Source organism: Dama dama, chromosome 30 (genome assembly GCF_033118175.1).
Source record: "Dama dama isolate Ldn47 chromosome 30, ASM3311817v1, whole genome shotgun sequence".
NCBI classification, from domain to species: Eukaryota; Metazoa; Chordata; class Mammalia; order Artiodactyla; family Cervidae; genus Dama; species Dama dama.
This window is the reverse complement of record NC_083710.1, coordinates 27,621,419-27,637,608: the sequence shown is the minus strand read 5'-3', so window position 1 is coordinate 27,637,608 and position 16,190 is coordinate 27,621,419. Positions and strand designations below refer to the sequence as shown.

General features: G+C 38.2%; 1 protein-coding gene across 2 annotated transcripts in view; it reads right to left on the bottom strand.

The window, feature by feature from the left end:
- The window catches only part of TRPC4 (transient receptor potential cation channel subfamily C member 4), a 200,951-nt gene that overhangs the window by 167,495 nt on the left and 17,266 nt on the right, over nt 1–16,190 (bottom strand). The window lies entirely within an intron of this gene.

The following is a 16,190-nucleotide window of genomic DNA, read 5'->3' as shown; positions in this document are numbered from 1 at the left end:
TCATATTTGACTATTTGTGACCCTATGGACTATCGCCCACCAGGCTCTCCCATCCATGGGATTCTCCAGACAAGAATACTGGAGTGGGTTGCCATGCCCCCCTCCAGGGGATCTTCCTGACCCAGCATTCCAATGCCTGTCTCTTATGTCTCCTGCATTGGCAGGCAGGTTCTTTACCACTAGCACCACCTGGAAAGCCCAAACTTCAATTGTAACACAAAGCAACAGGTGGTGTCTTGATACAACTGTACAGAACAAGGTGATCATTGAGTGTGATTAAAAACAAAAGGAAAAATAAGCTAAATGGGGGGGTGGGTGTTGCTATTATCATTTCCCAGGTACCTACTGGTACCTCATCAAACCTTTATTGATACAAAATAATGCTAGTAGTAAAGAATCTGCCTGCTGATGCAGGAGACATAAGAGACACACTTTCGATCCTTGGGTCGGGAAGACCCCCTGCAGAAGGAAATGGCAACCCACTCCAGTATTCTTGCCTGGAAAAATCCAGGGGCACGGGAGCCTGGTGGGCTGCAGTCCGTGGGGTCCCAGAGAGTTGGACATGACTGAGTGCCTAAGCAGCACCAGTAGCAGATCATATACACAGCTGCAACCATGTATACTGGGAATTTAGTACAAACGATGAAGAATGAATGAATGAATACCTTGGACAACTGCAATAACATCCATGTATCTGAATAGTTCTTCCCTCTGCTTCTGTTAACTTCTGAAGTCAGTGTATTTGACCTATGAAAACTTTTGCTGTGTGATTCTTGCTCTTCCCAGTTTTATCTGATAGATGCAGGAGGTGGGGAGGAGACAGTACGTCTTCCTACCACCACCGCATCTAAACATAAACCCCTGTGTCTTCCTTTCTCACTCCAGAGGCTTTGGTTCCTTGGCCCCTCGGGCCTTACACTGCACCTTGCAAGCATCTCCTGACCTGGAGCACCAGGATGTGCTGAAATTTTAAGTCTTGTTCCCAGAGAACTGTCTAATCAAAATTCTAACTTTTTGACGCTCCCTCCCATCTCCCTCCCCATCCCACCCCTCTAGGTTGGTCCAGAGCCCCTGTTTGAGTTTCCTGAGCCATTCAGCAAATTCTTTGTTGGCTATTTTACATATGTTAATGTAAGTTTCCATGTTACTCTTTTCATACATCTCAAAAGGGAGGAGATATATGTATACCTATGACTGATTCATGTTGAGGTTTGACAGAAAACAGCAAAATTCTGTAAAGCAATTATCCTTCAATAAAAAATAAATTAATTAAAAAAAATTCTAACCTTAGTAACCTCTATGAAACAAACTGCAGAAAATTACTGCCACCAGTTTATAGAATAAATGATTTCTGGGGCATCTTATATATCCAGATGGCTTAAGAAAAAAATTGCAATTATTATATATGCCAACTTCTTCCCCTGCCCTTTCTTTATATTTGATGAAGATTTCAGACTGAGTCAAACACCCCCTCTCACTCCACCCACCCCCCCGTTCTACTGTATATATAGAATTTGTCAAATTGCGACAATAATACTTCCCAGACCTCAAACTCTTCCTTCCTGATTGCCACTGAAGCTCATTAAGATCTCCATATGCACAGAAGAGCTACTGATTCTTATGACACATTCCATTTGAGTATTTAGATTGGAGACTGATCAAAAGCAAACAGTTCCCTAAAATATGGGTCCTTAAAAGTATCACACTCACTTTTCAGCCTCTGTCAGCAACATAATAATTATGATGAGGATGATGATAGAAGTATTGCAGCTTTAATTAGGTGAAAATCAAGAAGTCCATCTAATATACCTGAGCAGTAATCATAAATTCTAGTATCTTTTTAGAGAAAAAGCAAATGAGCAATATGAAACAAAGTGAAACATTGCAAACTACTTGAGGACACTTGTGTTCCTCTCTCTTGTCACACCCATATCATGGAAAAGACTCTGTTCTGGACCTACTGTGAAGTGCAAAGGGACTAAGTTAATTTATACTAACCCAAGGGGGTCAGAAAGATACCCTGGAGAAGAGCATGGCTACCCACTCCAGTATTCTTGTCTGGAGAATCCCATGGATAGAGGAGCCTGGTGGGATACAGTCCATCGGGTCACAAAGCATCAGACATGACTGAGCGACTAAGCCACCACCCCCAACCCAATGGATGCCCACTGCGATGCCACATCCAAAGGTAAACAAATAGAAAACTCTTTCATCCTTCCAAGTCGAATCATGACCGCTCTCATTTGTGTCAATTCTGTTTCCGAAACAAATGACAAACTGTTCTAAAGAAGAAAAAAAAACCCACCTAGCATGATTAATGAAAGGCTTAAAAAGTCCTTTGAAAGCATATTTTGAATCCTCGATGAAATGTTATAAATTTTGGCTTGCAAATTGTTGATCTACACATGTGATTTTTACTTATTTTCAAAAGAAGAGTCTGACACCCTTTTGGTCACACGAAGTGTCTGATTCTCTGAGTATAGGCTGCTTTCAATCTGACAGGTGCTAAAAGGCCTAGTTCCTCTCACATCTATCTCTTTTTCTTCTACTACTTATTTAGAAGAACATTTCTAAGATTCTGCTCTCTTTCTGAAGAATAAAAAGGAAGACATGAATCTAACTAGGAAGGAAATAATGCCCCATGAGTTCAAAGCCATGCTTCCCAATGATTATCTCAGCATTATGTTTAAAAGGTTCACTGACACTCTTAAAGTCCATGACCCTTTAAAAGGTCTTTAGTGAAACTGAAATGGAAATGAAAATGTTGGCGGGCCTCGAAAAATTACATTTTTGAGTCCTTGGGAAAGGAAGCGATGGTACAAAGGCTAACAGAAAAAAGAGGGATGCCCCATAACAATTATACAACTCTAAAGAATTTGTTTTGCTTCTGCTTTATTGACTATGCCAAAGCCTTTGACTGTGTGGATCACAACAAACTGTGGAAAATTCTTCAAGAGATGAGAATACCAGACCACCTGACCTGTCTCCTGAGAAATCTGTATGCAGGTCAGGAAGAAACACTTAGAAGCGGACATGGAACAAGAGACTGGTTCCAAATCAGGTAAGGAGTACGTCAAGGCTGTATATTGTCATCCTGCTTATTTACCTTATATGCAGAGTACATCATGCAAAATGCCGGGCTGGATGAAGCACAAGCTGGAATCAAGGTTGCCAGGAGAAATATCAATAACCTCAGATATGCAGATGACACGCACTCTTATGGCAGAAAGTGAAGAACTAAAGATTCTCTTGATGAAAGTGAAAGAGGAGAGTGAAAAAGTTGGCTTAAAGCTCAACATTCAGAAAACTAAGATCGTGGCATCTGGTCCCATCACTTCATGGCAAATAGACAGGGAAACAAAGGAAACAGTGGAGAGACTTTATTTTCTTGGGCTCCAAAAATCACTGCATGGTGACTGCAGCCATGAAATTAAAAGACACTTGCTCCTTGGAAGAAAAGTTATGACCAACCTAGACAGCATATTAAAAAGCAGAGACATTTTATATCCTGCAACTTTACTATATTCATTGATTAGCTCTAGTAATTTTCTGGTAGAATCTTTAGGGTTTTCTATGTAGAGGATCATGTCATCTGCAAACAGTGAGAGTTTCACTTCTTCTTTTCCTATCTGGATTCCTTTTACTTCGTTTTCTGCTCTGATTGCTGTGGCCAGAACTTCCAACACTATGTTAGATAGTAGTGGTGAGAGTGGGCACCCTTGTCTTGTTCCTGATTTCAGGGGAAATGCCTTCAATTTTTCACCATTGAGGGTGATGCTTGCTGTGGGTTTGTCATATATAGCTTTTATTATGTTGAAGTATGTTCCTTCTATTCCTGCCTTTTGGAGAGTTTTAATCATAAATGAGTGTTGAATTTTGTCAAAGGCTTTCTCTGCATCTATTGAGATAATCATATGGTTTTTATCTTTCAATTTGTTAATGTGGTGTATTACATTGATTGATTTGCGGATATTAAAGAATCCTTGCATTCCTGGGATAAAGCCCACTTGGTCATGGTGTATGATTTTTTTAATATGTTGTTGGATTCTGTTTGCTAGAATTTTGTTAAGGATTTTTGCATCTATGTTCATCAGTGATATTGGCCTGTAGTTTTCTTTTTTTGTGGCATCTTTGTCTGGTTTTGGAATTAGGGTGATGGTGGCCTCATAGAATGAGTTTGGAAGCTTACCTTCTTCTGCAATTTTCTGGAAGAGTTTGAGTAAGATAGGTGTTAGCTCTTCTCTAAATTTTTGGTAGAATTCAGCTGTGAAGCCATCTGGTCCTGGGCTTTTGTTTGCTGGAAGATTTTTTATGACAGTTTCGATTTCCTTGCTTGTGATGGGTCTGTTAAGATCTTCTATTTCTTCCTGGTTCAGTTTTGGAAAGTTATACTTTTCTAAGAATTTGTCCATTTCATCCAAGTTGTCCATTTTATTGGCATAGAGCTGCTGGTAGTAGTCTCTTATGATCCTTTGTATTTCAGTGTTGTCTGTTGTGATCTCTCCATTTTCATTTCTAATTTTGTTAATTTGGTTTTTCTCTCTTTGTTTCTTAATGAGTCTTGCTAATGGTTTGTCAATTTTGTTTATTTTTTCAAAAAACCAGCTTTTAGCTTTGTTGATTTTTGCTATGGTCTCTTTAGTTTCTTTTGCATTTATTTCTGCCCTGATTTTTAAGATTTCTTTCCTTCTGCTAACCCTGGGGTTCTTCATTTCTTCCTTCTCTAATTGCTTTAGGTGTAGAGTTAGGTTATTTAATTGGTTTTTTTCCTGTTTCTTGATGTAAGCCTGTAATGCTATGAACCTTCCCCTTAGCACTGCTTTTACAGTGTCCCATAGGTTTTGGGTTGTTGTGTTTTCATTTTCATTCATTTCTATACATATTTTGATTTCTTTTTTGATTTCTTCTATGATTTGTTGGTTGTTCAGAAGCGTGTTATTTAGCTTCCATATGTTTGAAGTTTTAACAATTTTTTTCCTGTAATTGAGATCTAATCTTACTGCACTGTGGTCAGAAAAGATGACTGGAATGATTTCAATTTTTTTGAATTTTCCAAGACCAGATTTATGGCCCAGGATGTGATCTATTCTGGAGAATGTTCCGTGTGCACTTGAGAAAAAGGTGAAGTTGATTGTTTTGGGGTGAAATGTCCTATAGATATCAATTAGGTCTACCTGGTCCATTGTGTCATTTAAGGTTTGTGTTTCCTTGTTAATTTTCTGTTTAGTTGATCTATCCATAGTTGTGAGTGGGGTATTAAAGTCTCCCACTATTATTGTGTTACTATTAATTTCCTCTTTCATACTCGTTAGCGTTTGCCGTACATATTGCGGTGCTCCTATGTTGGGTGTATATATATTTATAATTGTTATATCTTCTTTTTTGATTGATCCTTTGATCATTATGTAGTGTCCTTCTTTGTCTCTTTTCACTTCCTTTATTTGAAAGTCTATTTTATCTGATATGAGTATTGCGACTCCTGCTTTCTTTTGGTCTCCGTTTGCATGAAATATTTTTTTCCAGCCCTTCACTTTTAGTCTGTATGTGTCTCTTGTTTTGAGGTGGGTCTCTTGTAGACAGCATATATAGGGGTCTTGTTTTTGTATCCATTCAGCCAATCTTTGTCTTTTGGTTGGGGCATTCAACCCATTTACATTTAGGGTAATTATTGATAGGTGTGGTCCCGTTGCCATTTACTTTGTTGTTTTGGGTTCACGTTTATACAACCTTTCTGCATTTCCTGTCTAGAGAAGATCCTTTAGCATTTGTTGAAGAGCTGGTTTGGTGGTGCTAAATTCTCTCAGCTTTTGCTTATCTGTAAAGCTTTTGAATTCTCCTTCATATCTGAATGAGATCCTTGCTGGATACAGTAATCTAGGTTGTAGGTTATTCTCTTTCATTACTTTCAGTACGTCCTGCCATTCCCTTCTGGCCTGGAGGGTTTCTATTGATAGATCAGCTGTTATCCTTATGGGAATCCCTTTGTGTGTTATTTGTTGTTTTTCCCTTGCTGCTTTTAATATTTGTTCTTTGTGTTTGATCTTTGTTAATTTGATTAATATGTGTCTTGGGGTGTTTCGCCTTGGGTTTATCCTGTTTGGGACTCTCTGGGTTTCTTGGACTTGGGTGGCTATTTCCTTCCCCATTTTAGGGAAGTTTTCAGCTATTATCTCCTCGAGTATTTTCTCATGGCCTTTCTTTTTGTCTTCTTCTTCTGGAACTCCTATGATTCGAATGTTGGGGCGTTTCACAGTGTCCCAGAGGTCCCTGAGGTTGTCCTCATTTCTTTTGATCCTTTTTTCTTTTTTCCTCTCTGCTTCATTTATTTCCACCATTTTATCTTCTACCTCACTTATCCTATCTTCTGCCTCCGTTATTCTACTCTTGGTTCCCTCCAAAGTGTTTTTGATCTCATTCATTGCATTATTCATATACTAACAATGAAAAAACAGACAGAGAAATTAAGGAAACAATACCATTCACCATTGCAACAAAAAGAATAAAATACTTAGGAGTATATCTACCTAAAGAAACAAAGGACCTATACACAGAAAACTATAAAACACTGATGAAAGAAATCAAAGAGGACACAAACAGATGGAGAAACATACCGTGTTCATGGATTGGAAGAATTAATATTGTCAAAATGGCTATTCTACCCAAAGCAGTCTATAGATTCAATGCAATCCCTATCAAGCTACCAACGGTATTTTTCACAGAACTAGACCAAAGAATTTCACAATTTGTATGGAAATACAAAAAACCTCGAATAGCCAAAGTAATCTTGAGAAAGAAGAATGGAACTGGAGGAATCAACCTGCCTGACTTCAGACTCTACTACAAAGCCACAGTCATCAAGACAGTATGGTACTGGCACAAAGACAGAAATATAGATCAATGGAACAGAATAGAAAGCCCAGAGATAAATCCACAAACCTATGGACACCTTATCTTTGACAAAGGAGGCAAGGATATACAATGGAAAAAAGACAACCTCTTTAACAAGTGGTGCTGGGAAAGCTGGTCAACCACTTGTAAAAGAATGAAACTAGAACACTTTCTAACACCATACACAAAAATAAACTCAAAATGGATTAAAGATCTAAATGTAAGACCAGAAACTATAAAACTCCTAGAGGAGAACATAGGCAAAACACTCTCCGACATAAATCACAGCAAGATCCTCTATGACCCACCTCCCAGAATATTGGAAATAAAAGCAAAACTAAACAAATGGGACCTAATGAAACTTAAAAGCTTTTGCACTACAAAGGAAACTATAAGTAAGGTGAAAAGATAGCCCTCAGATTGGGAGAAAATAATAGCAAATGAAGAAACAGACAAAGGATTAATCTCAAAAATATACAAGCAACTCCTGAAGCTCAATTCCAGAAAAACAAATGACCCAATCAAAAAATGGCCAAAGAACTAAACACACATTTCTCCAAAGAAGACATACAGATGGCTAACAAACACATGAAAAGATGCTCAACATCACTCATTATTAGAGAAATGCAAATCAAAACCACAATGAGGTACCATTACACGCCAGTCAGGATGGCTGCTATCCAAAAGTCTACAAGCAATAAATGCTGGAGAGGGTGTGGAGAAAAGGGAACCCTCTTACACTGTTGGTGGGAATGTAAACTAGTACAGCCGCTATGGAAAACAGTGTGGAGATTTCTTAAAAAACTGGAAATAGAACTGCCATATGACCCAGCAATCCCACTTCTGGGCATACACACTGAGGAAACCAGATCTGAAAGAGACACGTGCACCCCAATGTTCATCGCAGCACTGTTTATAATAGCCAGGACATGGAAGCAACCTAGATGCCCATCAGCAGATGAATGGATAAGGAAGCTGTGGTACATATACACCATGGAATATTACTCAGCCATTAAAAAGAATTCATTTGAACCAGTCCTAATGAGATGGATGAAGCTGGAGCCCATTATACAGAGTGAAGTAAACCAGAAAGATAAAGAACATTACAGCATACTGACACATGTATATGGAATTTAGAAAGGTGATAACGATAACCCTATATGCAGAACAGAAAAAGAGACACAGAAATACAGAACAGACTTTTGAACTTTGTGGGAGAATGTGAGGGTGGGATATTTCAAAAGAACAGCATGTATACTATCTATGGTGAAACAGATCACCAGCCCAGGTGGGATGCACGAGACAAGTGCTCCGGCCTGGTGCACTGGGAAGACCCAGAGGAATCGGGTGGAGAGGGAGGTGGGAGGGGGGATCGGGATTGGGAATACATGTAAATCCATGGCTGATTCATATCAATGTATGACAAAACCCACTGGAAAAAAAAATAATAATAATAATAAAAAAAAAAAAAAAAAAATTTCAACAAGTAAGGAAAAAAAAAAATGTAAAAAAAAAAAAAAGCAGAGACATTACTTTGCCAACAAAGATCCATCTAGTTAAAGCTATGGTTTTTCCAATAGTCATGTATGGAAGTGAGAGTTGCAATATAAAGAAGGCTGAGAGCTGAAAACTTGATGCTTTTGAACTGTGGTGTTGGAGAAGACTCTTGAGAGTCCCTTGGACTGCAAGGAGATCCAACCAGTCCACCCTAAAGGAGATCAGTCCTGAATATTCATTGGAAGGACTGATGCTGAAGCTGAAACTCCAGTACTTTGGCCACCTTAATGGGAGAACTGACTCATTTGAAAAGACCCTGATGCTGGGAAAGATTGAAGGCGGGAGGAGAAGGGAACGACAGAGGATGAGATGGTTGGATGCTGTCACCGACTCAATGGACATAAGTTTGAGTAGACTCCAGGAGTTGGTGATGGACAGGGAGGCCTGGCATGCTGTGATTCATGGGGTCATAAAGAGTCAAACACGACTGAGCAACTGAACTGAACTCAGAGAATTTGTTATAATTGTTGCTAAGGGTTTGGAGAAAACCTTTTGTTGGTACTGTAATATATCACTCCGATCCCTCTTCAGTTAAGGCTTGATTGCATCAGCTGCTGCCCATGTGGACAGGAGACAGCTTTCGGCTGCCAGTCCCTTCACCTCAACTGTTGGGGTGGTAACACAGCAAATGATTAATTGATGCTGGAGCAGAAAGTCTAGTCACTGCATCCCAAGTCAGGTAAATCTGGAGTCAGGCTAAGCTCTGAGCATCCTATGGGATCAGCCAAGGTTACCCTGGAGTTTGCACCACAACTCAACTTGATGCTCTCACCAGTCCTGCTTCCTAACTTTCTCTTCCAGTCTGTAATAAATACACAGCAGGCTTTCACATCCATTTCTGAGTCTGTGTGATAGAGAACACAACCTGAAATGGCCAGGTCAAACCAGTCAATCCTAAAGGAAATCAGCCCTGAATATTCACTGGAAGGACTGAGGCTGAAGCTGAAGCTTCAGTAGTTCAGCCACCTGATGCGAAGAGCCGACTCACTGGAAAAGACCCTGATGCTGGGAAAGATTGAAGGCAGGAGGAGAAAGGGATGGTTAGATAGCATCACCAACTCAATGGACATGAGTTTGAGCAAACTCAGGGAGACAGTGGAGAACAGGGAAGCCTGGCATGCTACAGTCCCTGGGGTCACAAAGAGTCAGACACTACTATTGCCTTAACAACAACAAGCAGTAAGACTCTCAAAACAATATATTCTAGCGTGTTCTTTGTTTTCGTTTCTGTGTTGTTTTAAAGTTTTTAAAGCTAAATGACGCATTGTTTTTTAATACTTTAAATCAGATTTGCTCTTAATTGGCTTTAACTGTTTTATAAGTTATTATTTAAAGAAAGCTGCTACTTAGGAAAATCAAAACTTTGCTCATTGAGTTTGCCTTTGAAGATGAATTATGTTACAGATAGTGGGTCAAAAACAATCAAGCCATTTCAAGGAGATCCTTGCCTACAAACCCTATTCCTAACAACTGGAATTATCCCTAAACCTAATCGACAGTGAAATGGATTATTTTCTTCATCAGTTTGTAATGAAATTCTAAGATAGGTAAGAATGTGTTCTTATCATATTTCCTGTGTTAAGGTTTTTGCTTTGGAACTCTCTCTTTGACACAGTTCCTATCACAGAATCTTTAGATAAGTACCAAGTGACTGAGCATACACCCTTATTTCTCCACCACATCTGGATGAATTCTGGATAAATCCTACTCTCTTTTGTCTTGTACATCCTCTCTCTTTATTGCTACTAGAATAAAAACAAAGAAAAAACAAAACAAACCATGGGAATGCTGGTCGTCATGAAATCCATTTTCTAATGACTGTTATCTTGTCAAAGTTGCCTTGGTACACGATAGCTCTGCCTACTCCCATCTGGAGCTATCATGTGCTTTTTTTTCTTCTACTTCCCCCCTCAGAGGGGTCCTCATTCTATTACAAAATGATGGGAAGGACTATAGCAGAAGCCATTAGTTTTTCACCTCTACAACTAGCCTTTAATCACATCACTCTCTCTCTTTAAAACTTAAACAACATCTTTAGGGTCAAGGGCATTATCTATTTTATAATGCAGGTATATCCAGGGCCTCTCCATTAGTGATACAGAACATGATTTCAATGAAAAAAGTTATAGTCATTTCGCTTAGAAACAACCTGTGAGCTTTGATTCAATTTCCATATTGAACCTTCAGTAATAAATTAGTAGCTGTGATCCCACCACTTAGTGAAAGAATATTATGCTCCTGGCCCTGTGACATATTTGTTTTATATACCTTATCAATTGTACTGTTAACTAGATACTCTTATCCTCAGTTTACAGATGAGAAGCCTGAGGATTAGAAATATTAAGTAATTTGTACAAGGTTATCGAGTTAGTGGATGTGAAGGTCAGGACTTAAACTGGGGTCTAAATAACCTCAGATCTGAGGCTTCAATCACTTCCTTCCAAATGACTGGGGTGGTTTAGCAAAATTTAAATGGCATGCACTGTGAAAGTAATGTGTCATCATGTTAATATCTTTCTCAAATGCTTTTAACTACAACATCCCATCAGCTAGAAAATTCCATCTGCCTTGGGTAATTTACTGTAAAAACAATCAGATTTGACTCTGAGATATGAATCTTTCTATTAGTCAGTTCATCAATAATTAATTTTCAGACATGAATTTTACCTAAAGAAGAATTTTTGCAAGCAGAAAGTAATATGCATTTTCTTGTGTTCTTGATGTTTTGTTTTATACTACAATTTTATGGACAGGTTATGTCAGTGGAAATGCCGGGAAGATAAATCAAATCAAACAAAAGCAAGGTTGATTCCAAAAGAAGCCACATCAATTATTTAATTCTGCCTTTTCACTGTTACTGTTGTCAGGTATTTGTTACTATAGGAAAAATTATTCCCAGCCATTTCTAGCAATCAGTCTTAGAAAGGCAATGCTGCAAATGAAAAGTATTATTAAAAATTAGAAATCTTTAATATAAATATTATTAAAAGAAGACAAAAGAAGTATTTACATCTGTGTGTTTCCTAAAAAATTTAAAATCGAACTGCCATATGATCCAGAATTCCTGCTTTTGGATATATATTCAAAGAATATAAAAAGAGGATATCAAAGAGATAGCCACACTTCCATGTTCATTGCAGCATTATTCACAAGAGCAAAGACAGGGAAACAGCCCAAATATCCATCAATGGATGAATGGATAAAGAAGATGTGATGTATTGGTTGGCCAAAAATTTCCTTTGGGTTTTTCCATAGGATGTTACAGAAAAATCTGAACGTACTTTTTGTCCAACCCAACACACACACACACACACACACACACACACACACAAACACGAATATTATTCAACCATGAGAAAGAAGGAAATTCTACCATTTGTAACAACATGGTTGAGCCCTGAGGACATTAGACAAAGTGAAATAAGCCAGACCAGAAAGACAAATGCTGTATGGCCTAACTTACATATAGAATCTAAAGAAATAATCAAATTCATAAAAATAGAGAGTAGAAAAGTGGTTCATAAGAGCCGGGATGTGGGTTTAGGGAAACCAGTGAGAGGTTGCTAAAAGGGTATAAACCTTCAACTATGAGATGAATAAGAGCTGAAGATCTAATGTATAACATGGTGACTATAGTTGAAAAAAAACTGTATTTTATAGTTGAAATTTGCTAAAAGAGGAGAAGTTAAATGTTCTCATAAAAAAAAAAAAAAGATAAAGATGCGAGATGGTGGATTTTTAACTAGATGGGAGGAATCCTTTCACCATGCAGACCTGTATCAAATCACCACAATGTTCATTTTAAATATCTTACAATCTACTAGTCAATTACGCATCAAAAAAGCTAAACAAATATGAGGACAGGTTCGATATGAATGTGATTGGTACCTGAAAGTTAATAATTACAAAGATTAACTTTGTAAAAAAATATTTTAATATGATCCTTTAGACACTTTTCTATTGGTGTCCTGCTATGAATGATAAGGACCTCCATCTCATATATTATTTCTTCCCAATCTTCTGTATTTTCCACCTAATGATGACTGTTATTTTAGTATTGCATGTGTGCTAAGTCACTTCAGTCATGTCTGACCCTTTGAGACCCTCTGGTCCGTAACCCACCAGCTTCCTCCATCACTGAGCTTCTTCAGGGAAGAATACTGCAGTGGGATGCCGTGCCCTCCTCCAGGGGGTCTTCCCTGCATTGGTAGGTGGGTTCTTCACCACTAGCACCAGGTTGAATCATATGAAATAGTCATTTTGTATAAAAAAAACCATCAGATATAGGCAGTTTCATATGGTTCAAACTATTTTATATTTTAGAATAATATAAATGTATATTTAAACAACATTTATGAATATATATTTAATAATATTCATAAGTTTAAATACCATTCATAAACAATAATATTCAAAAATTTATATTTCATGTTCTGTCCTCATTTTAAATTTCACCTCCTGACTTCCGTGAGCTATAAATTTACTTATACATTTTCAACTTCATAACATTTCCAGTAGGTTCTGTCACTAAAGGTTCTGTCACTGTCACTAAAGTTGGCCCTCCATCTTTTGGCTAAAGTTTGATTCTACAGTTGAAAAACCATTAAGATTCATTTGCACTATAATAACTATATGAATACACATATCATTACAGAGTTGAGTATTGGCTTGGGGATCTATCTTCTCCTCCACAAATCCAGTCATTCTTAATGGAATTTTTTTTTTTTTTTTGCTTCTCACGTAATTAACTCATCTTGAATCTGGAATTCAAGACAGACCCACCTAACTGTAATCACCACAAAGGCAATAAATGTTTTATCAGTGGCTAGAGATGACACGGGAGAAGGCAATGGCACCCCACTCTAGTACTCTTGCCTGGAGAATCCCAGGGACGTCGGAGCCTGCTGGGCTGCCGTCTATGGGGTCGCACAGAGTCGGACATGACTGAAGCGACTTAGCAGCAGAGATGACACATTGTAAGTCTTGTTGCTCAGTCGCTCAGTCGTGTCCAACTCTTTGTGACCCCATGGACTGCAGCATGCCTGGCTTCCCTGTCCTTCATTATTTGGAATGATGAAAAATAAAATGAAAAATAGTTCAAATTGTGATTAACTGTATATAAGAACAGTTAATGATAAGCATTGATAAGCATTCATGCATTTAATCAAAAATACACAAGAAGAAATTTATGGTACACCTATATGTCAACAGAAATAAGAATGGCCCAGACAGACGGAAACAGTATGACTGTATATATGTGTTAGCCACTCAGTTGTGTCTGACTCTTTGCGACCCCATGGACTGTAGCCCATTAGCCTTGTGAAGCTATAACTAGAAGCAAATGAAGTTAATAAGCTGACTTTCTTTGCTGTGAGGATTTGAGTAAATCGCTTGTTTTCTCTATGCTTTATCTTTTTCCTTTTTAAAAAGGTGCTATAAGAGAAAAAAAATGATATTTCATCAAAATTTCATCAAAATTAAAACTTTTACCCTGCAAGTGATTTGTTTAAGAAGATGAAATGACCAGCCATAGATGTGAAAAAAAATACTTGCAAACCACATTAGATAAATGATTAGTATATAGATATTTAAAGTACTCTCAAATCTCAATGTTGAAAACAAGAACAAAAGCACATTAGATAATGTGCCAAATACATAAGGAGACAGTCACTGGAAGATGATATACAGATGCAAATAAGCACATAAAATGATGCCTGACATCATTAGCCACTGGAGAAACGCAAATGGATGCCACAATGAGATATCACTACTAGAAGAATGGCTGAATTTTAGAATAAAAAATAATAATGGTGTGAAGGTACAGATGTTACCTTATTCTATGTTCCAATGTCCTTTTATGATAAGGATGTAGAAAACCTGATCATTCATGTATTTTTGCTAAGGCTATAAAGCGCTACAGTCACGAGGAAAGGTAGTTGTAGCAGTTTCTTAAAAACTAAAAATAAATAAATGTGCAACTAGCATATGACTCAACAATTACACTCTGGGCATGTATCCCAGATAAATGAAGACTTATGTTCACACAAAAATTGGTACACAAATGTTTATAGTGGTGTTGTTGGTGATGGTAACAATCTGAAAATAACCCAGACGTTAAGCAGAATGTGGTTCATCCACACTATGGGATACTACTCATCAATAAATAAGGAACAAACTATTGAAACACAAAATACTGTGGATCAATCTCAGCAGCATTGATACTGAGTGAAAGAAGCCAATCTCCAAAGATCAAATACTCTATCATTTCAGTTCTCTTACATTCTCAAAATGACAAAAACACAGCGATGGAAAACAAAGGGATGATTTCTCATGGTTAGAGATGGTTTCTATCAAAAACCACACAGACTCACACAAAATATAAATCAAGAGGCAGACCTTGGAACAGTCTTGTTTAAAATAGACTTGAAAAGGGAAAGAAAGATAAAGATTGGGTGAGTTTTCCTGAAATTGACATTGATAAATACAGATAGGAACTAAAAAGGAAGGAATAAGGACAGTGTTTTCACAGACACTGTACAATTGGATTTAAACTCAAGTCCCTAAAAATTTAACACTTTAGCAAGTGGCTCAGTGGTAAAGAATCTGCCTGCCAAAACAGGAGGCACAGGTTCTACCCCTGGGTTGGGGAGAACCCATGGAGAAGAAAATGGCAACCCACTCCAGTGTTCTTGCCTGGAAAATCCAATGGACAGAGGAGCCTAGCAGGCTACAGTCCACAGGATTGCAAAAGAGTCTGACATGACTTAGTGACTAAACAACAACAAATAAAATGTGAAAAGGCTTGGAAACATGATGTCATATATGCTAGGACTAATAAATAAGAAAACTAGCCACTGCTCAGTAATTCATGTGGGTACACTGAGAAAATGTTTCAGATTCCAAGCTTGCATTATCTTATAGCGTAATTGTTAAAAAACTTAGTTGTGGAATTTGTCAGGTTTGGGTTTAATTCAGGGCACTACCACATAATAACTGTGTGACTTGGGAAAGCTATTTAATCAACCTAAGCCTTTATTTTCCTTATCTGTAAAATGGGGGTGATGATAGTTGTCCCAAGGCTAACAAGATAATGCAGGCAAACCAAACAGCCTAGGGCCTGCCATATAATTACTCATTAAATGTGAACTCATGTCACCTTTATTGCTATTTTCAGAATAAAAGAATTGGAAAATTTCATTCTAGCCACTATCAGAGCACCATAAACTTCCCATACTATTCAGTTCAGTTCAGTTCAGTTGCTCTATGGTGTCCGATCTTTGCGACCCCATGAATCACAGCATGCCAGGCCTCCCTGGCCATCATCAACTCCCAGAATTTACCCAAACTCATGTCCATTGAGTTGGTGATGACATCCAGCCAGCTCATCCTCTGTCGTCCCCTTCTCCTCCTGCCCCCAGTCCCTCCCAGCATCAGGGTCTTTCCCAATGAGTCAACTCTTCGCATGAGGTGGCCAAAGTATTGGGAGTTTCAGCTTCAGCGTCAGTCCTTCCAATGAACACCCAGGACTGATCTCCTTTAGGATGGACTGGTTGGATCTCCTTGCAGTCCAAGGGACTCTCAAGAGTCTTCTCCAACACCACAGTTCAAAAGCATCCATTCTTCGGTGCTCAGCTTTCTTCACAGTCCAACTCTCACATCCATACATGACCACTGGAAAAACCATAGCCTTGACTAGACGGACCTTTGTTGGCAAAGTAATGTCTCTACTTTTTAATATGCTATCT